Source organism: Callithrix jacchus, chromosome 20 (assembly GCF_049354715.1).
Source record: "Callithrix jacchus isolate 240 chromosome 20, calJac240_pri, whole genome shotgun sequence".
Taxonomy (NCBI): Eukaryota; Metazoa; Chordata; class Mammalia; order Primates; family Cebidae; genus Callithrix; species Callithrix jacchus.
Window position 1 is genome coordinate 26,492,331 of NC_133521.1, and position 22,805 is coordinate 26,515,135.

At 42.1% G+C, this 22,805-nt stretch overlaps 1 protein-coding gene across 15 annotated transcripts in view; it reads left to right on the forward strand.

The window, feature by feature from the left end:
• Positions 1-22,805, forward strand: part of TANGO6 (transport and golgi organization 6 homolog) — a 257,175-nt gene that overhangs the window by 113,559 nt on the left and 120,811 nt on the right. For 2 of the 15 annotated variants that reach the window (XR_013530110.1, XR_013530111.1), the window contains one exon: positions 15,632-15,746. The exons of the other annotated variants lie outside the window; for them this stretch is intronic. The gene's annotated coding sequence lies outside the window, so the exon portion shown is untranslated. The remainder of the gene's footprint in view (positions 1-15,631; positions 15,747-22,805) is intronic. 15 annotated transcript variants of the gene reach the window in all.

The window sequence follows — 22,805 nt, forward strand, 5'->3', positions numbered from 1 at the left end:
GGAGTTTGAGACCAGCCTAGCCAACATTGTGAAACCCCATCTCTACTAAAAATACAAAAATTAGCCAAGTGTAATGGCATACACCTGTAATCCTAGCTACTCTGGAGGCAAGAGAATTGCTTGAACCTGGGAGGTGGAGGTTGCAGTAAGCTGAGATCAGGCCATTGCACTCCAGTGTGGGCAACAGGGCAAGACTGTCTTAAAAAAAAAAAAAAAAAAGAAGAAGAAGAAGAGAGAGTTTGGAGGTTTTATAAAAAGGAGAAGTGTCTTTGGGAGGCCGAGGCGGGTGGATCACGAGGTCAAGAGATTGAGACCATCCTGGTCAACATGGTAAAACCCCGTCTCTACTAAAAATACAAAAAAAAATTAGCTGGGCACGGTGGCGCGTGCCTGTAATCCCAGCTACTCAGGAGGCTGAGGCAGGAGAATTGCCTGAACCCAGGAGGCAGAGGTTGCGGTGAGCCGAGATCACGCCATTGCACTCCAGCCTGGGTAAAAAGAGCGAAACTCCATCTCAAAAAAAAAAAAAAAGGAGAAGTGTTACATATTGTTCTGGAAAGAAAGTTCATTGGCACTGGTAAGGTTTTGGACAGCTGGCAAGCTCTCATGAGTGACGGTGGGTAAAACTGGTCTTAGAGTTGCAGCAAGTTTGTTTCAGTGGCTGTTAGATAAAATTGGTTTTAGTTTAGTTTTTAAAATTTCTTTTTTCTTTTTATTTTTTTTTATTTCTTGGTTTTAGGTTACAACAGGCGGTTTAAGCAGCCAGACTTGTAGGGAATTGTACCTTTGAAGCATGTTATATGCACTGCATACTTTGTTTCCCTGGCCTCTCAACTCTATCTTAGTTGGGTATAACAAGAATGACCAAATAGGTGTGATCAGCTTTCATGTAGCCATCCTATTGGGTGTGAAGTACTATCTCATTGTGATTTTGGTTTGCACATCTTCACTACTGGTGATGTTGAGAATCTTTTTATGAGTTCATTGTCCATTTGTAAATCTTCATTAGAGAAGTGTCTATTCAGATTCTTTTTCTTTGTCTTTTTTTTTTTTTTGAGATGGAGTCTCACTCTGTTTTCCAGGCTGGAGTCCAGCAGCAATTGATCTCAGCTCACTACAATCTCCACCTCCTGGGTTCAAGCGATTCTCCTGCTTCAGCCTCCTGAGTAGCTGTGATTACAGGCACCCACCACCATGCCTGGTTAATTTTTTATATTTTTAGTAGAGACAGAGTTTTGCCATGTTGGCCAGGCTGCTCTCGAACTCCTGACCACAGATGATCTGCCCGCCTTGGATTCCCAAAGTGCTAGGATTATAGGCACGAGCCACCACGCCTCGTCTCTTTTCCCTTCTTAAGTTGTTTCTTTTTTTATTATTGAGTTATAACAGTTCGTTATATTCTGGAGAAAAGTCCTTTATGAGATGCATGATTTGCACATATTTTCTGCCATTGTGTGGATTGTCTTTTCTCTTACATAATGGTGTCATTTGAAACATAAAAGTTTTTGCCGTTGGCCGGGCATGGTGGCTCAAGCCTGTAATCCCAGCACTTTGGGAGGCCGAGGTGGGTGGATCACGAGGTCAAGAGATCGAGACCATCCTGGTCAACAAGGTGAAACCCCATCTCAACTAAAAATACAAAAAATTAGCCGGGCATGGTGGTGCGTGCCTGTAATCCCAGCTACTCAGGCGGCTGAGGCAGAATTGCCTGAACCCAGGAGGCGGAGGTTGTGGTGAGCTGAGATCACGCCTTGCACTCTAGCCTGCAAGGCTGGAATAATAAGGTAATAAGAGTGAAACTCCGTCTCAAAAAAAAAAGAGGTTTTGCTGTTGATGAAGTCTAATTTCTCTTTCTTCTTTTTTTTTCTTTTAAGATATATTCTTACTCTCACCCAAGTTAGCATGTAGTGGTGCAATTTTGGCTCACTGCAGCTTTGACCTCCCCAGGCTCACTACAGCCTTGACCTCCCATCTCAGCCTCCCAAGTAGCAAGTAGCTAGGACTACAGGTGCACACCACCATGCCCAGCTAATTTTTGTATTTCTTGTAGAGACAGGATTTTGTCATGCTGTCCAGGTTTGTCTCGAACTCCTGGGATCAAGTAATCTGCCTGCATCAGCCTCCCAAAGTACTAAGATTACAGGTGTGAGCCACTGCACCCAGCCTTATTTATCTTTTGTTGCTTGTACTTTTGATGTCATTTCTAACAAATCATTGCCTAGCCCAAGATAATGAAGATTTGTTTCTGTGATACCTCCAAGAGTTGTACAGATTTTACTCTCACATTTAGGTCTATGATACATTTTGAGTTAATTTTTGGATATGCTGTGAGATATCACCATTTTATAGGTGAAAGTTCTGTGGCCTAGATGAGTTTAGTTTCAAGATTACACAGCAAATGATTTGAAACATGTTCTTGGCCTGTTAATCTTATTTTTCCCCCCAATATACTAGGTTACGTCTCCAGAACTTCCTTTTTTTTTCACTAGAACTTTCAAATGATTATAGAAATTGGCCATGTTGTTGTGTTTTTAAAATTTTTAAAGATGTATTATGATTATCAATAATATTTATTAAAATTAAATCCTGTTTAATTATCTAGAAAGCTTTGAATCTAAGCCTGAAATAGAATAGATATTATAACCCATCTTTTTTTTTTTTAAACAGAGTCTCACTCTGTCACCCAAGGTGGAGTGCAGTGGTGCGATCTCAGCTCGCTGCAAGCTCCACCTCCCAGGTACAAGCCATTCTCCTGCTTCAACCTCCCAAGTAGCTAGGACTCCAGGGACAAGCTAACACACCCGACTAATTTTTGTGTTTTTAGTAGAAATGGGGTTTCACCATGTTGGCCAGGCAGGTCTCGAACTCCTGACCTCAAGGGATCCACCTGCCCTGGCCTCCCAAACTGCTGGGATTACAGGTATAAACCATTGTGCCTGGCCTGCACCTCATCTTTTATAACAAAAGAACTGACTTGCCTACAATCACAAAAGTTGAGAGTGTGGTGGAGTTGGGACCAAGCCATTTTACAGGGATTCCCAATCTCTTGTACCTTATCCTACTAGAGTCCAGGTTTTATATATATATATATATATATATATATATATATATATATATATATATATATATATATGCCTCCCTTCCCTCTCCTTACACTAGCATTTTTGGAATATCTGTCCAGTGGTTCCCTCTATCAATCAAAGATTGATACATTCAAATTTGCATCAGAATATTTAACAGTTCAGTACTTATATGTAAGTAAAAGATGAACTAGCTATTTCACTCTTAGCTATTTTCACTTTCTAAGGTTGCCTTCGATGTAAAGAGAAATGGCAGTAAGTAATTATTGTCATTTATTATGACAGAAGTTAGCATTTATTGAGTGTCTATGTGCTAGTCACAGCAACCCTGCATGTTAGGAATTATTCTCCCAATTTTACAGATGAGGAAACTGAGCCTTAAGAATGTTAAGTAACTAGCCCAGAGTGACTAAGATACCACATGACAACATCAGGATTTGGATTTGTGTCTCTGGCTCTGAAGTCTACATTTTTTCACATGGAAAAATAATCAATCATAGTGCCTTCATTCTTTCAGTTTCCAAGATGCAAGGGCTAAGTTTCCTAGTGGTCTTAAGTATAGGAAAACCAGGCCTACCTATGGAAAATTGTTTCACTATATATCAACCCTGTTTATAACTTAATAATATGCTGACCTCATGCTTGATTTTTGTTTTGTTTCTGCTTATTTGGCAATGTGACAAGTATTAATTTTTAAGCAATCTCTGTGTGTATCTTTGAAACTTACCTTCCACGTGGACTATGAGTATGTGTTATCTCACATACCACCCACCCTTCTTCCTGCTGACGGTCATCAGTGTTTCACCATTGTTTTCGGAGTATTAGGAAAGAGGCTTCCCAAATCAATCCTGGGCGGCCAGGCGCAGTGGCTCATGCCTGTAATCCCAGCACTTTGGGAAGCCCAGGTGGGTGGATCACCTGAGGTCGGGAGTTCGAGACCAGCCTGACCAACATGGAGAAACCCCGTCTTTACTAAAAATACAAAATTAGCCAGGCATGGTGGCACATGCCTGTAATCCCAGCTACTCGGGAGGCTGAGACAGGAGAGTCGCTTGAACCCCTTGGGAGGCTGAGGCAGGAGAATCGCTTGAACCCGGGGAAGTGGATGTTGCAGTGAGCCAGGATTGCACCATTGTACTCTAGCCTGGGAGACAAGAGCAAAACTGTCTCAAAAAAAAGACAACTTACTTTAAAATAATACAAATTATGAGGATGTGGAAAAATCGGAACCCTCTTAACATTGCCAGTGGAAATGTAAAATGGTACAGTTGCTTTGAAAAATAGTCTGGCCGGCCGGGTGCAGTGGCTCACACCTATAATCCCAGCACTTTGGGAGGCCGAGGCGGGTGGATCACGAGGTCAAGAGATCGAGACCATCCTGGTCAACAAGATAAAACCCCGTCTCTACTAAAAATACAAAAATTAGTTGGGCATGGTGGTGCGCGCCTGTAGTTCCAGCTACTCGGGAGGCTGAGGCAGGAGAATTGCTTGAACCCAGGAGGCGGAGGTTGCGGTGAGCCGAGATTGTGCCATTGCACTCCAGTCTGGGTAACAACAGCGAAACTCCACCTCAAAAAAAAAAAGAAAAGAAAAGAAAAATAGTCTGGCCATTTTTAAAAGGTTAAACATAGTTATTATGTGACCTGTCAGTTCCACTCCCAGGTACATACCCATGAGAAATGAAAATAATGTCCACACAGCAGTTTATATTTTTATATACATCAGCATTAATAATAGCTGAAAAATTGAAATGACATAAATATTAATATCTATCACCTAATGAATGGATTCATAACATCTGATATATGTACACAGTGGAATATTACTTGGCAATAAAAAGGAATGAAGTATTAATTCACACCGGAACATGGATGAATTTAAAAATACGGTAAGGAAAAGAAGCCAGACACAAAAGGCCATGTATTGTATGGTTCCTATGTGGATGAAATATCCAAAACAGGCAAATGTATAGGTTCAGAAAGTAGAGTAATAGTTGTTAGAGGATGTGGGGTTGGAAGAATAAAGAGTGACTGATAATGGATATGAAGTTTCTTTGTGAGGAGATGAAAATGTTTTAGAATTAGATAGTGGTGATTATTGTACAACCTGGTAAATATACTAAAACTAACTGAATTATACACTTAAAAAAATTAAAGGCCAGGCACATTGGCTCACACCTGTAATTCCAACACTTTGGGAGGCCAAGGCAGGCAGATTACCTCCTGAGGTCAGGAGTTCGAGACCAGCCTGGTCCAACATGGTGAAACCCCCATCTACTAAAAATACAAAAATTAGCTGGGCATGGTAGTGGGTGCCTGTAATCCTGGCTACTCGGGAGGCTGAGGCAGGAGACTCACTTGAACCTGGGAGGCGGAGGTTGCAGGTTGCAGCGAGCCTAGATCATGCCACTGCGCTTTAGCCTGGGTGACAGAGCAAGACTCTGTCAAAAAGTTTTTTTAACTTTAAAAACTCAGAACAATACTGTTGTTTTTTATGGAGCTCTCAAGACTACGAAAGATGGGTGGGCAGGATTTAGACAGTCAAATTCGTGTGAGGGGATTGAAGCTGATGGAAAAGCAAAGGTAGGAAGATGATTAGGAGTAGGGCCAGACCAGGTGCCGTGGCTGCCGCCTGTAATCCCAGCACTTTGGGAAGTCGAGGTGGGCGATCGCTTGAGCCCAGGAATTTAAGACCAGCCTGGGCAACGTGGCAAAACCCTGTCTCTACAAAAATTTTAAAAATTAGCCAGGTGTGGTTGTGCCTGCTTGTAGTCCCAGCTACTCTGGAGGCTGAGGCGGGAGAATCACTTGAGCCCAGGAGGTCAAGGCTGCAGCAAGCTGTGATCGCACAACTGTACTCCAGTCTGGGTGACATAGACCGTCTCAAAAAAATAAATAATGGGGCAAATATAAAGTATAAAGGAAGGGAAGCAGTTCAGGTTGTTAGTGGAGCAAAATGGGCATGAAGGCGAGGGATGAGAGTCAGTATCATCACCTCCCATTTTTCAGACAAAAAACCCAAGGCTCAGAGGTTACTGCTTGGCCAACCAGTATGTGATGGAGGCTAGATTCAACTTCAAAGCCAAGGCCCTTATACGCTTCTGTACTTCCTTCCTTTCTTCATTTCATTTTCTCATCTTTATGAAAACACCATGGCCTCTGCACTTGCAAATAATAAAATTAAGCTGTGGAACCAGTGGATCATGACATTTTTAGTGAAGCAATTACATACTTCTTAATTTCATGCTTTCTGGGGCTCATTTTAAGTCATTCACCTCCTATTCATATAGACTAGCTGTCACAAAGGCAGAATTCACAACCCAGAAGGCAGTGTGAGATAACTCCAGGTAAAGAATCAGTTGCTTAAATGTCTACTTTATAAGCTATTAAGGAGGTCTGAGTACCTTCCCTGCAGAACAGTTATTTAAATGTTGCCCTGGAGCCACCCTTTCTCTAGTAAAGTTGGAATTTGAAGGCAAGTTAAGGAGGACGGAGTAGTGACAGAACTTGTAAAACAGCAAGACCCTCTTCAGACTTCTCCTTAAGTACAGCATCCCACATTCTCTATGGAATCCATGGTTTTACTGGAGCCACATTGCAGTATCAGGGGGGTTGGGGGGTAGGGGGGTGGGCACCCTTCTTTTGCTTTTCCCTCCCCAGCTAAAGGGCAAGGAGCCTATGTCACCCTTCATCTCAAATGCAAATTAAAATTCCTGATCTTACCAGATGTGATTAAAATGATTCTTGAAGTTGTTCACACGCTTAGTAAGCCCAATTATATTTTTTATTAACTCTGACATAGTTCCTTTTGTTGCTGAATCATAACTTTAATACTTTTAACTGAATGAAGCATCAGTTACCCCTCTCTGGTCACATTGAGATCTTGGCAGTGGTGGAAAAAGTACACTTAAATGGTGTCTGTACAGTTTTGGCAGCTCATTTTTAGATTTTTACATTAGGCTTTTTTGCTTCCTGACCTTGTGGTATCTCTGCTGCCCTGAGGAGGATTGATTGTTGGGAATGAATTGAGCTTCAGGGAATGAATCATAGACCTTGAGCTACCAAAGACCTAGTTAGGTGATCTCTGTCCTCCTGCTGGGACGTGATTGCTAAGGTTTTTCTTTCTTAGGAAAAAGCTGTTTTAGAATCACTTTTGTGCTGTGTATTCGACTTTTGTTTTCCACTATTGATAACCTTTAAATAGGGAGAAAAATAGAATTGTAAAATATTATCTTTGGCCCTTAGGTAGGTTTTTTTTCCTTAGTGTACGCTTTTTGTTTTTCAAGACAAGTCTTGCTCTGTAACCCAGGCTGGAGTCCAATGGCACAATCTTGGCTCACTGCAACCTCTGCCTCCTGGGTTCAAGCGATTCTCCTGTCTCAACTTCCTGAGTAGCCGGGGTTATAGGCACACACTACCACACCTGGCTAATTTTCATTACTTTTGGTAGAGACGGGGTTTCACCATGTTGGCCAGGCTGGTCTCAAATCCCTGACCTTGTGATCTGCCTGCCTGGGCCTCCCAAAGTACTGGGATATTTTTCCTTAATGGCTTAAAATGTTTATTCATTCCTTCAACACACTACCACACCCGGCTATTTTTTTGTATTTTCAGTGGAGATGGGTTTTGCCATGTTGGCCAGGCTTGTTTTGAACTCCTGACCTCAGGTGATTCACCCGCCTTAGCCTCCCAAAGTGCTGGGATTATAGGCATGAGCCACCGCAACTGGCCTCAAAAGATTGAGCACTGCTACGTTTGAGGGTGCTGTACAAGGTACAGTGCTGAGAAAAACAGTCATGTCCTGCCTTCATGGAGTTTACAGTTGGAGAAGAGCAAATGATAAAAAATTACACAAATGTAAAACGTAGTTTTGACAGGTGCTCTAAAGAAAAGGTACATGGTGTTCTCTCACTAAACTGTTTAACTTCCCTTCAAATTTTAACTTTGCTAGAGAAAGGGTGGCTCTAGGGCAAAATTTAAATAACTGTTCTGTAGGGAAGATACTTACATCTTCTTAATAGCTTATAAAGTAGACATTTAAGCAACTGACTCTACCTGGAGGTATCTCACACTGCCTTCTTCATTGCAAAATCTGCCTTTGTGACAGCTAGTTTGTATGAATAGGAGGAGGTCCGCTGGCTAGGCGCTGTGGCTCATGCCTGTAATCCCAGCACTTTGGGAGGCCAAAGTGGGCTGATCATGAGGTCTGGAGATCGAGACCATCCTGGCTAACCTGGTGAAACCCTATCTCTACTAAAAATACAAAAAGTTAGCCAGGTCTGGTGGTGGGCACCTGTCGTCCCAGCTATTCAGGAGGCTGAGGCAGGAGAATCACTTGAACCTGGGAGGCGGAGGTTTCAGTGAGCGGAGATTGCACCACCACACTCCAGTCTGGGGGTCAGAGTGAGTCTGTCTTTAAAAAAAAAAAAAAAAAAAAAAAGAATAGAAGGAGAAGCCTTGAAATAAGCCCCAGAAACCATGCAATTAAGATGTATTTAGTTGATTCACTAAACATGTTTTAAGGACATTTTCCCTGACAGCGAGGGGAAGGAGGCAGTGACCCATCAGCTAAGTTCTGTGGGTAATTAGGAATTAACCTAGTAAAGAATGGAAGGAGGCTAGGTGTGGTGGCTCACGCCTGTAATCCTAGTACTTTGGGAAGCCAAGGCGGGTGGATTACTTCAGGTCAGGAGTTCAAAACCAGCCTGACCAACATGGTGAAACCTTGTTCCTACAAAAAAAAAAAAAAAAATTTGGTGTGATGTCGTGTGCCTTTAATCCCAGCTACTCGGGAGGCTGAGGCGGGAAAATTGCTTGAACCCAGGAGGCAGAGGTTGCAGTGAGCTGAGATTGAACCACTGCACTCCAACCTGGGCGACGGAGTGAGAGTCTGTCTCAAAAAAGAAAAAAGGGCTGGGCGCGGTGGCTCACACCTCTAATCCCAGCACTTTGGGAGGCCGAGGCGGGTGGATCACGAGGTCAAGAGATCGAGACCGGCTGGGCGCGGTGGCTCACGCCTGTAATCTCAGCACTTTGGGAGGCCGAGGCGGGTGAATCACTAGGTCAAGGGATCGAGACCATCCTGGTCAACATGGTGAAACCCCGTCTCTACTAAAAAAAATACAAAAAATTATCTGGGCATGGTGGCGCGTGCCTGTAATCCCAGCTCCTCGGGAGGCTGAGGCAGAAGAATTGCCTGAACCCAGGAGGCGGAGGTTGCGGTGAGCCGAGATCGCGCCATTGCACTCCAGCCTGGGTAACAGGAGCGAAACTCCGTCTCAAAAAAAAAAAAAAAAAAAAAAAAAACAAACAAACAAACAAAAAAAAAGAGATCGAGACCATCCTGGTCAACAAGGTAAAACCCCCGTCTCTACTAAAAATACAGATATTAGCTGGGCATGGTGGTGCGCACCTGTAGTCCCAGCTACTCAGGAAGCTGAGATAGGAGAATTGCTTGAACCCAGGAGAGGGAGGTTGCGGTGAGACGAGATTGCACCATTGCACTCCAGCCTGGGTAACAAGAGCGAAACTCCGTCTCAAAAAAATAAAAGAAAAATTTAAAAGAAAAAAGGAGGGAAGGAAGAGTGTTGCAGGATGCGGAACAGCAAAGTAGCAGGACTGCGGCAGGGAGGAGCAGGAGACAAGAACTGCATGAACGCCTGTGCCCTCCAGACCCGTAGGATCAGTGAGGAGGGGGTGGGTGAGTGGGCTTGGAGCATCAGGCAACCCACTCTAACCAGATGACTCTGCTTTTCTCTCTTTCGTCAAGCCCTCTCCATTCTGTTTGTTTGTTTGTTTGTTTTTGAGACGGAATCTCACTCTGTCGCCCAGGCTGGAGTGCAGTGGTGCCATCTTGGCTCACTGCAACCTCCGCCTCCCCGTTTCTCCTGCCTTAGCTTCCTGAGTAGCCAGAATTACAGTGTGTGCCACCACGCCTGGCTAATTTTTTTTTTTCTTTACACTCCAACATAAGTCGTCATGCTCTGGCTAATTTTTGTATTTTTAGTAGAGACAGGGTTTCACCATATTGGCCAGGATTTTCTCAATCTCCTGAACTTGTGATCCTCCAGTCTTGGCCTCCCAAAGTGTTGGGATTACAGGCGTGAGCCACTGCACCCAGCCCCATCAAGCCCTCTCTTAAGATTTCATGGAAAAACAAGTTCTGCTGCTTAAAAGAAACCATAAAAAAAGAAAGATTTGAGAAATCACTGTCAGACCATGTACCTGCTTAGCGAGAAAGTTTTATACCACGTTTGATGTGTGATGCCACGCACACACCCTTCCTCACCTTTTCACCACTGATGGAGAACTCAGTCTTGCATGAAATGCAATGAGAATGTTTGGATACCTGTACAAATTTCTGAGCATGCTTGTCTAACACACAGCCCTTAACCATTATGGAAAACTGTCCTAATTGCAGATGAAGAAGGTAAAACCTTATGGTGTTATTTTAGGTCAGTGGGTTTTAAATAATTTTTTAGCAGTGGAATCCATTTTCAAATGAGATCCAACATGAAGGCATCAAAAACTCAGGTGATTTTTGTTTTCTTCTTTGTGCCTTTTATATTTTTCACATTTTCTAATATGAACATGTATTGCTTTTACAATGAGAATGTTTTTTAAATTACATGACTGTTTAGGGAAACTGAATTTTTTCATGATAACAAGGTTCAGGAACTAGTACAGACTGAAACAGATGGCTTTCCTCGGTATAATTCCCCCTGTTGACCTTTTCACAACTAGGGATTACTATAGCACAGAGTGACCATGGCTTTTTCACTGTGAAATTATATAATGACAGCAGAAACCTAACTGACAAACAGATGTTTTTCCCAAGTGGAGCTTTTCTTAATGAAATAGTTGCTTAGAAACCAGACCATAATAATAACTTGTCTTTATTTAGTTTGTAAAGTGATTCAGTTTGCAAAATTATTAAGTCACAGAATACTAATTAGATAAAATTGAACGTATCTATTATTTGTCTTGCAATTCAGCAACCAAATGGTTAAGCTAGCAGCACAGTTTCATCCAGGATGTATCTACCTAGATGCCATTCAAAACAGGGGACATACAAGGAAAATGACAGCTCACACAGCAATCCTGCTCTGCTCCTCACTGTGACTGCAGTGGCACAGTGGTGTTTGATCTTTCACTTGTACTTATTAGAAGCTGTTACTTGCTGATTAAGATATTGAGATGTTCAGTTGGGTCAAAAATTATATGTGAAAATGTGAAAATAAATTCAATTTAAATTATTCAGTGAAACATCAGTATAAAGGAGAAGGATTTGGGAGTGTATATACTTGTTTAGGATGATAGAATTTATCAATGGAAAGTTTGATATACTGTTACTAATACAAAGAAACCTTAACATGCAGCATATTTTTCAGGTAGATTAAAACGTTAAATCTTAAATTAAAACTACACATATTCTAGAAAAAAATATAGATCTCTGCCTTCCACTTCCAGTAATAATGAGATAACTCAGATAAAAAATAACTATTATATAGTCCAGGCGAGGTAGCTTACGCCTGTAATCCCAACACTTTGGAAGGCCGAGGCAGAAGAATCACCTGAGGTCAGGAGATCGAGACCAGCCTGGCCAACATGATGAAACCCTCCCTATCTCTGCTAAAAATAACGAAAGTTAGCCAGGTGTGGTGGTGGGCCTGTAATCCCAGCTACTTGGGAGGCTGAGGCAGGAGAATTGCTTGAACTCAGGAGGCGGAGATTTCAGTGAGCTGAGATCGTGCCATTGCACTCCAGTTTGGGCAACATGAGTGAAACTCCATCTCAAAAAAAAATTAAATTAAATTAAATTAAAAATTCAGTGTATGAGTTTTTTCAGCGGACACAACTGAAGAGATAATTAATGAACCAGAAAGTAGAAAGGAAAAAATTATGGAGAATTCAGCACAGAGAGACAATATTCACTCTCTGGGTGGAAAGGTCAGAAAAGAAAGATTAATGAATTTTATCTAAAAGTTTAAAACTCACAATCCCTGCACTTTGGGAGGCTCAGGCAGGTGGATCACAAAGTCAGGAGTTTGAGACCAGCCTGACCAATATGGTGAAACCCCATCTCAAAAAAAAAAACTCATTTATGTCAAAAACAACCTTAATTAAAATGCAAAGCATAATTTAAAAATATTTGCAACCAAAAGGACAAGCATAAATCTTTGGAGACAGAAAATAGATTTGTGATTGTCTAGGATTGGGGGGTTTGGGCACAAAAAGGGAAGTAACTGCTAATAGGTGGGAAGTTTCTTTTTAAAGTGATGAAAATGAGGCCGGCACGGTGGCTCGCACCTATAATCCCAGCACTTTGGGAGGCCGAGGCGGGTGGATCACGAGGTCAAGAGATCGAGACCATCCTGGTCAACATGGTGAAACCCCGTCTCTACTAAAAATGCAAAAATTAGCTGGGCATGGTGGCATGCGCCTGTAGTCCCAGCTACTTGAGTGGCTGAGGCAGGAGAATTGCTTGAACCCAGGAGGTGGAAGTTGCAGTGAGCCAAGATCGCACCATTGTACTCCAGCCTGGGTAATAAGAGCAAAACTCTGTCTCAAAAAAATTAAAAAATAAAATGATGAAAATGTTCTGGAATTAGATGGTGGTGCTGGTTGCACAGCTTTGTGAATATACCATACTAAAAACCACTGAATTATACACATTAAAAGGGTGAATTTTGGGCAGGGCGTGGTGGCTCATTCCTGTAATCCCAGCACTTTGGGAGGCCTAGGCGGGCAGATCGCAAGGTCAGGAATTCAAGACCAACCTGACTAACATGGTGAAACCCCATCTCTACTAAATATATAAAAATTAGCCGGGCATGGTGATGCATGCCTGTAATCCCAGCTACTAAGGAAGCTGAGGCAGGGGAATCTCTTGAACCTAGGAGGCAGAGGTTGCAGTGAGCCAGTATTGTGCCACTGCACTCCAGCCTGGTCCACAGAGCAAGACTTTGTCTCAAAAAAAAAAGCGGGGGTGACATTTGGCCAGGTGCAGTGGCTTACACCTATAATCCCAGCACTTTGGGAGGACAAGGCGGGTAGATTGCTTAAGCTCAGGAGTTTGAGACCAGCCTGGGCAACATGGTAAAACCCTGTCTCTACCAAAACTACAAAACATTAGCCAGGCATAGTGGTATGTGTCTGTGGTCCCAGCTAAACAGGAGGCTGAGATAGGAAGATCACTTGAGCCTGGGTGGCAGAGGTTATGGTGAGCCGAGATCATGCAAATGCACTCCAGCCTGGGTAACAGTGAGAACTTGCCTCAAAAAAAAAGAAAGAAAATGTTTAGAAGAATATCTATAATCGTTCTGCTTAAGAAAGCCTATGAAATCTTTTCCATACTGAATCATTATGCAAATACCTCTTGGTCACAGGGACAGCCCTCAGTTGAAGAACTTTAGGGCTTTTTGCAATGTCACTTACCTCTTCAACTCCAGGAAGCCCCACCCATCCCACAGCCTTTTTTCGATCCTCTACCCCTAAGCCCTCATTATGCCCAGAACTTGCAGTATTAACCACCCTGTCTTGTGATCGCTGGCTGATCTGTCTCCTGTCTCTAGACAGGCATTGTCCTATTATATTGTTGTAACCTAGTGACAGTACCCAATACATAGTAGGTACTTTATAAATATGTGAATACATGGAAGAAATTCTTCCCTATATTTTAAAGCTGTTTACAAACTTTGACTTATTTCATAGCTGCAAATTACTTCGACATACTTTGATATAACTGTTTTGGTTTTAAAAAATTGACCTTTCCCCCATCTTTTTAACTGAAGTAAATTATAAAAGATATTCTTTATATTTCTACCATTCCAAGTAATAATATTCTATTAGAGTTTTAAATATTATCATTGGACACCACCTCAGATTATCTAGTATAAAAGCCAAGCCAGCTGGAGGAGTAAGCTTCCTTCATCCCACCCTAAAAAAGACTTGAAATAAAACAAAGTTGTTCACAATAAAACATATGTGTATATATTTATTTAAAGAATGTCCAGGCCAGGCACAGTGGTTCACACCTGTAATCCTAGCACTTTGGGAAGCTGAGGTGGGCAGATCTCTTCAACCCAGAGTTCGAGACCAGCATGACCAACATGGTGAAACCCTGTCTCTATGAAAAATTTATCCGGGTGTGGTGGCACGCGCCTGTAATGACAGCTACTTAGGAGGCTGAGACAGGAGAATTGCTTGAACCCAGGAGGCGGAGGTTGCAGTGAGCTGAGATTGGGCTACTGCACTCTAGCCTGGGTGACAGAGAAGACTCTGTCTCAAAAAAAAAAATCTTTCTTGGGATATAATTCACATATCATACAATTTACCCTTTTAACATATATAATACAATGGTGTTGAGTATATTCACAGAGTTGTTCATCCATTACCCCTATCAACTGTAGAATATTTTTATTATCCTAAAAAGAAACTTACTCTTCTGGCCGGCCATGGTGGCTCATGCCTGTAATTCCAGCATGTTGGGAGGCTAAGGCAGGCAGATCATGAAGTCAGGAGTTTAAGACCAGCCTGGCCAACATGGTGAAACCCTGTGTCTACTAAAAATACAAAAATTAGCCAGGCATGGTGGCAGGCACCTAGAATCCCAGCTACTCGGGAGGCTGAGGCAGGAGAATTGCTTGAAACCAAAAGATGGAGGTTGCAGTGAGCTGAGATCTTGCCACTGCACTCCAGCCTAAGCAAAAGAGTGAAACTCCGTCTCAGAAAAAAAAAAAAGAAACCTACTCTCCATATCCTTCACTGCTCTATCTTCCCATATCCCCCATAAGTAATTTTTATTTTACTTTGTTCTTTATACTTTTCTGTAGTATTTGAATCTTTTAACGTGACCATGTATTATTTATTCCATCAAGAAAAAAACCTCTTAAACCAGGCATGGTAGTTCACACCTGTAATCCCAGCACTTTGAAAAGCCGAGGCAGTTCAAATCCACCCTGGACAATGTGTTGAAACCCCATCTCTACAGAACATACAAAAATTAGCCAGGAGTGGCCAGGCACAGTGGCTCATGCCTCTAATCCCAGCACTTTGGGAGGCCTAGGTAGAGGATCACCTGAGGTCAGGAGTTCAAGACCAGCCTTGCCAACATGGTGAAACCCATCTTTACTAAAAATACAAGAATTAGCTGGGCATGGTGGCAGGTGCCTGTAATCCCAGCTACTTGGGAGGGTGAGGCAGGAAAATCACTTCATCCTGGGAGGTGGAGGTTACAGTGAGTAAAGATTGCACTGTTGCACTCCAGCCCGGGCAACAAGAGTGAAACTCCATCTCAAAAAAAAAAAGTTAGCCAGGAGTAGTGGTGCGCACCTGTAGTTTCAGCTACTCAGGAGGCTGAAGTGGAAGGATCATTTCAGCCCAGGAGGTCGAGCCTTCAGTGAGCCAAGATTGCACTACTGCACCACTCCAGTCTAGGTAACAGAATGAGACCCTGTCTCAAAAAAAAGAAAAAAAGAAAAGAAAAAGAAAAAAACTATTCTTTTGATTGCAGAAACAAATTTTTTTAAGAGGCTTTCCCTCTATTTTTAGGTGTCCAGGCTGAGCACAGTGGTGTACACCTGTGATCCCAGCACTATGGGAGACTGAGATGGGGGAGGATTACTTGAGACCGGGAGTTCAAGACCAGCCTAGCCAACATAGCAAGGTCCTGTCTCTACAAAGAATTTCTTAAATATTAGCAGGGTGTGATGGTGCTTGCCTGTGGTCCCGGCTACTCAGGAGCCCAAGGCAGGAGAATCATCTGAGCCCAAGAGTTCAAGGTTGCAGTGAGCCATGATGATTCCACTGCACTCCAACCTGGGTATCAGAGTAAGACCCTGTCTCTAAATTTAAAAAAATACGTGTCCTGTTATATCTCACTAAACATAGGATTTTTAACCTGAGGGGTTAATGTCAAGTTAACCACTGTGTAGAACCCTAGAGGGTGCCTGATTAGATTGGATTGGATAACTCCTTGAAATTACAGGCAGTGTGTATTTTCATATTTTAGGAGAGAAAAAATTCTTTGGAAGGTTTTTATAATAGCTCTATTTGGTTTCCATGTGGCACTACAGTTTTAAGTCCTGCATATCATGGTTGCTCATTTCACAATGATCACTTTTTCCAAGCCACTGCTAGCCTGGAGCACCTATCACAAAGACTTGCCTAATTGTCTCACGAAGACATCTCCTAGGCTTAAATAAGGAAAAAAAGAACTGAGGAAGTTTCCACCATGCCTCTGTCACTGGGTTCCCAGACACAGGACACATCTCCTAGCCCACCAAGCTTTTCTGAGGACGCTTGGAGGATATGAAAGATCAGCCCTGTCTTGCCAGAACTTTAGGTCAGGTGGCAACTCCCCCTGGGAGCCTTTGACTTTTTTCTCAACTAGTGAGAACCTGACAGGTCAGTCAGCTCTGCTGATTGTGCAGCTTCTCTTGCATAGGCTTGAGGTGAAATGCCAGTAGAAAACTTAGGGAAAAAATAAACCTGAAGTTCAGGTGGTTCTCCTCCTACCGAGACCACCCATCTCAGAGTTTTTAGGAGATGTGAGGAAGGTTTTGTTTTTTTACCTCAATTTAGCTGACAGACAAGTACCCATTATTTTCTTGGATATCAGAAGCCCCTCTTTTCTTTTTACTGGTAGCTCGTTTTTTTGATAGCATAAAGAGAATATTTATGCTTTTTCACTCGTTGAAAGCTGCATAAAGAAAATTAAATGAATGACACCTGGCTTCTTTATTTCTTAACTGTGATCAGGTGAATTATAAGTTTCACTGAATGCTTAGGGCAGTGATTACTTTCAGTGTAGCAGTAATTACTGTTTGCTTTTCCTTCCTTCTTTATGGCTTCAGTCAGTATTAGGGCAGCTTTTTTTTTTCCTGTACATAATCCAGAACCCATTGATTAATCATGGTGTTCTTAAGGCACAGTTTTCCTGACTTCTGCTCTCTCACTCCTTCCCCTCTGGATTCATCCACAGATATTTGATAGAGGCAGCCCAGCAAGGCTGACTACAAACTTTCCAGTGCTGTTTTTCATTTTATTTTATTTTAGAGTCTTTCTCTGTCTTTGTCACCCAGGCTGGAGTGCAGTGACGCAATCTTGGCTCACTGCAGCCTCCACCTCCCTGGTTCAAGCAGTTCTGCCTCAGCCTCCCTGGAAACTGGGATTACAAGTGTGCGCCACCACACCTGGATAATTTTTTTATTTTTACTAGAGACAGGGTTTCACCATGTTGGCCAGGCTGGTCTCAAACTCCTGGCCTCAAGTGATCCACCCACTTCAGCCTCCCAAAGTGCTGGGATTACAGGCAGGAGCCGCCTCACCCAGCTGTGTTTTTGGATTTGTTTTATTTTATTTGATTGAGTATAGTAGAACAAGAGATTTAGGGGGCTTGCAGTAGCCTCTAAACATGTTGTGGAGTGGAAGTGTTTGAAAATCACTGGTTAGAAAACTGAAACTCATTAAAATCCAAGTGCTCCATTTTCTTTCATATGGCTTTTCTGTTATCCCTAATGTTGGCAGCACCTCAAGTTAGAATTGTTCGTGAATTTCATTAGCATCACGACCTCCCTTTTCTACATGCTAAACAAAGATATCAACTAGGAAAAAAGCAGTCCCTGTGAAGCCCAGTTAGCCCCAGTGGAGGATGCTGGCTGTGCCCGTGGGATGCAGAGTTCCTTTCCTCATGCCAACCTTGGAGTCCATGAGAAAGGAGATTTTTTTGGAGTCAGGCTGACCTTAATACTTGAAACTGTGAGGTTTGCTATCTTGAGGGTTAGGATTTGCAAAGCTAGTATGATTCCGGTACTTATTTTCTCCAAGGCACTGCTGCCAGGTGGGCTGTCATGTAGCAGAGTGATTGAGCATGCAGGTTTGCAGTCCTGCCCTGCCACGTGGCAGCTCTGTCATGTTAGGCCATATTTTCCCCTCTTTCTTCCTCAACTCTTTGGGCCTCAACTTCTTGCTCAAGAAATTACAGTGGTGTCTACTTCAAAGGATGATTGGGAACATTAATGGATGAATGCATGTAAAGTGCTTAGGGCTGTGCATGGCATATTGAAAACATTCAGTATTAGTGTCTTTGCTGTTATGTTTTTATTTATTGATAATATTTCTATTGGGCATGGTGGCTCACGCCTGTAATCTCAGCACTTTGGGAGGCCAAAGGGGGCAGAACACCTGAGGTTGGGAGTTACAGACCAGCCTGACCAACACAAATAAACCCTGTCTCTACTAAAAATACAAAATTAGCTGGGTTTGGTGACGCATGCTTGTAATCCCAACTATTTGGGAGGCTGAGGCAGGAGAATCACTTGAACCTGGGAGGTGGAGGTTTCAGTGAGCCAAGATCACACCATTGCACTCCAGCCTGGGCAACAAGAGCGAAACTCCATCTCAAAAAAAAAAAATAATAATATTTCATGATCCAAATGGCTTCCAGTAAATATGGCTGTCAGTAAATACAGATTATTCGCATGTTTTTACGTTTCTCTTCAAAATGGGAATTAGAAAATACCTTAAGGAAATATATTGGCATTATCTTAGTGTTCAGATATATTATTTGGATCCTGATTTAAAGAGATAGACACTGAATGTGGTTCTTACAAATTTTCAAGAAAACAGTCAGTGATGGTTAAGAGAAGGGGTCAGGGCCCGGGCACGGTGGCTCACACCTGTAATCCCAGCACTTTGGGAGGCCAAGGCAGGTGAATCCTGAGGTCAAGATATCAAGACCATCCTGATCAACATGGTGAAACCCCATCTCTACTAAAAATACAAAAAAATTAGCTGGGCATGGTGGCGCATGCCTATAGTCCCAGCTACTCAGGAGGCTGAGGCAGGAGAATTGCCTGAACCTAGGAGGGGGAGGTTGCGGTGAGCTGAGATTGCGCCATTGCACTCCAGCCTGGGTAACAAGAAGGAAACTCCCATCTCAAAAAAAAAAAAGAGAGAAGTGTTTAGGCACAAATAAATTTTCCTCCTAAGAAAAGATAATCACCAATTTGTAATTGTCCTCTCTTGCAGCTCTAAATCACAAAGATAATAAAGAATTCTGAAGAAAAGAAGATACCACCCTTTAGTAGGATGTTTCAGTAGCTCTTTAACCCTGTTTTTTCCCCAGGCCTAAGTAACATTCACTCATCCTGAATCTTTATAAATTTGTTGGGGCCTGTCCACAGTTAACATAACTTTGGAGCTTTAGAGAAACTAAACATCAAATTGGCATGCTAGACATAATCATTTTCTCTAATTACAAAGACAGCCCAGCTATTCAGTTGAGTTCCCCATACTTCCTTGATTTAATAACCAACTTCCCCAGTTTATGCAACTTCCTGAATTCTTAGAGCTGAAATTATTGTTAGTTTCCATCATAATAGAAGGTCTCACCTGTGTAACAACTGAAGTATCCTGCTAAAGGGTGGTATTTCCTTCTCTTTAGAGTACTTTATTTTCTTTGTGACTTAGATCTGCAAGAGAGGGCAATCACAGACTGGTAGTTCTCTTTTCTTAATCAGGAAGAAAATTTCATTGTGTTTTCCCACTTCTCTTAACCATTATTCGTTATTCTCTTGAGTTAGAGCTTCCACTAGAGATTAATGTGCATTTTCATATCTTCTTTCTAGTTTTTTAAATGCACTTATTTTTATTGATTACCTTGAACATAGTCTTTACAAAGTAAAAAAAGTGGACAGATCACCTGAGGTCAGGAATTTGAGACCAGCCTGACCAACATGGAGAAACCTCGTCTCTACTAAAGATAAAAAATTAGCTGGGTGTGGTGGCACATGCCTTTAATTCTAGCTATTCAGGAGGCTGAGGCAGGAGAATTGCTTGAACCCAGGAGGCGGAGGTTGTGGTGAGCCGAGATTGCACCATTGCACTCCAGCCTGGGCAACAAGAGTGAAACTCCGTCTCAAAAAAAAAAAAGAAGAGTCAAAAAAGCTTGTCCTTGCCTCCCCCCCCCGCCCCGCCTTTTTTTTTTTGAGATGGAGTCTCACTCCGTTACCTAGGCTGCAGTGCAGCAGTGCAATCTCAGCTCACTGCAACCTCCACCTCCCGGGTTCAAGTGATCTTCCCACATCAGCCTTCCTAGTAGCTGGGATTACAGGCCTGGCTCATTTTTGTGTTTTTTTGTAGTATTTTACCATGTTAGCCAGGCTAGTCTTGAACTCCTGACCCTCAAGTGATCTGCCTACCTCAGCCTCCCAAAGTGCTGAGATTACAGGTGTGAACCACCATGCCCAGCCCTTACTTTTTACCTCCTCATTCCAATTCCCAGAGATTGCCATCTTCATACCCCTCCTATTTAAAGTAGTTTCTTCTAATAATTATTTCTCTGTTTCTAAATAAAATGCCTAAACACATCTCTCTTGATTTAAAAAATTTTGGACGTGACTTACTCACTTTCTACATGTTAGATGTGGACTTAGTGCACCTGCACAGTACACACGTGCTCAAACAGATTCTGCCATTTCCCATTGCAATTTTTGACTAAATCATTGGGCAATGTTTACTGCTAACTATGTGGATGTTATTCACTGCTGATCCTAGTGCAGTCGTCAGCCTTCCCTGCACATTTGCTTCATTTTCTATGTACTTATTGATATATTTTCCAAAGATCCAGCAACTCTATCATGCACATATTATAATTTTGCTCTAGTTTTGTTCTGTTTACCCAGACTTCAGCCTTTGACACCTATCCCATTGTCTTTTTCCTTGGTTGTGGGTTCATACCTTTTTTACACCTTGTCACTTTAGTAAGATTTCAGGAGAAAAGAGGATACAAATGTTTGTGGTCATTCCGCCATGTGAGCTGTAATTCTTTTTACATTTTTACCTTTAAAAGAGACTGTTCTACTTTGAAAGACACTTTTTTTAATGTTTAAGGGTACATTTTAAAATTTATCCAGATTTCTTTAAATTTGTATTTATTTATGTCATTCAAAATGTTCCTAACACAGAGAAATTATAAACATTTGAGATGATGAATATGCTAATTACCTTGACCTGATCTGGTCACTTGTATTACATATATTGAAACATCACCATGTACCCTATGAATATGTATAATTATTTGTCAACTAAAAGTCAAAAAAATTACTAAAAAGATACAAAAATAAAAAGTCTTTCTCTCTCATCCCCATGTCACCCAGTTTCCCTCCCCAGAAACAATAAAAATTATTAGTTTCTTGAGTATCCTTCCACAATTATTTGATGAGTGTATATTTCCCCTTTGTACACAAATAGTTGAATTCACTCTAGGTGGTTTTGCACCTTGCTTTTTACTTAACGGCAGATCTTAGAATTAAATTTTATGACAGTTTTTTAAAAACATACTATTATTTTGTTTCCAGTCTTTTGTATTATGAATAGTGCTACGGTGATGGTTTTGTACATAAGTAATTTCCTGCTCGTGCTAATATACCTATTAGGATAGATTTCTAGAGTAGAATTTCTGGCATACCACAGAATTTAGACCTTTAAATGTAACACACCATTTTCTTATGAATGCAAGACATTCTATGAAATGCAAAACACTTTTCTTTTTTACTCAAGTAAGGTAACAATTCATTTCCCCCCTTTTTCTACTCTTACCCTGCAGGGGCAGCCAAAATAGATTTAGATAACTTGAGCCTGGGAGGTTGAGGCTGCAGTGAGCTGTGATTATTTCAAAATAAAAAATGAGGCCAGGTGCAGTGGCTCACACCTGTAATCCCAGCACTTTGGGAGGCCAAGGTGGGCAGATTGCCTGAGGTCAGGAGTTCCAGACCAGCCAAAGCAACATGGTAAAACCTCATCTCTACTAAAATACAAAAAATTACCTGGGCATGGTGGCATGTGCCTCTTGTCCCAGCTACTCGGGAGGCTGTGACAAGAGAATCACTTGAACCCTGGAGGCAGAGGTTGCAGTGAACTGAGATTGTGCCACTGCACTCCAGCCTGGGCAACAGAGTGAGACTCCATCAAAAGAAGGAAACAAAGAGAGAGAAAGAGAGAATTCACTGGTTTTTAGTTTATTTTCAGAGCATGTAACCATCACTACAGCCATTTTAGAAGTTTTTAAATTTTTGAGACAGGATCTCTCTGTCAGAAAGGCTTGAGTGTGGTGGTGTTATGCTAGCTCACTAAACCTTGAATTGCTGAGCTCAAGTGACCCACTTGCCTCTACCTGTCAAGTAGTTAGGACTACAGGCATGCACCACCATGGCTAATTTGGTGGGGTTTTTTTTTTTTTTTTTTTTGAGACAGAGTCTCGGTCTATCACTCAGGCTGGAGTGCAGTGGCACAATCTTGGCTCATTGCAACCTCTGCCTTCTGAGTTTAGGTGATTCTCTTTCCTCAGCCTCCCAAGTAGCTAGGATTACAGGCATGCACCACCATGCCCTGCTAATTTTTGTATTTTAAGTAGAGACAGGGTTTCACCATGTTGGCCAAGCTGATCTCAAACTCCTGACCTCAAGTGGTCCGCTCACTTCAGCTTCCCAAAGTGCTGAGATAATGGGTGTAAGCCACTGCACCCAGCCTATCTGGCTAATTTTTAAAATTTTCATAGAGATGAGGTTTGGCTATGTTGCCCAGGCTGCAATTTTAGAACAGTGGTCCCCAACCTTTTTGACACCACGCACCAATTTCATCGAAGACAGTTTTTCCATGGACAGGGCAGTGTGGGGAGGGTGGGGATAGTTTCAGGATGAAGCTATTCCACCTCAGATGATCA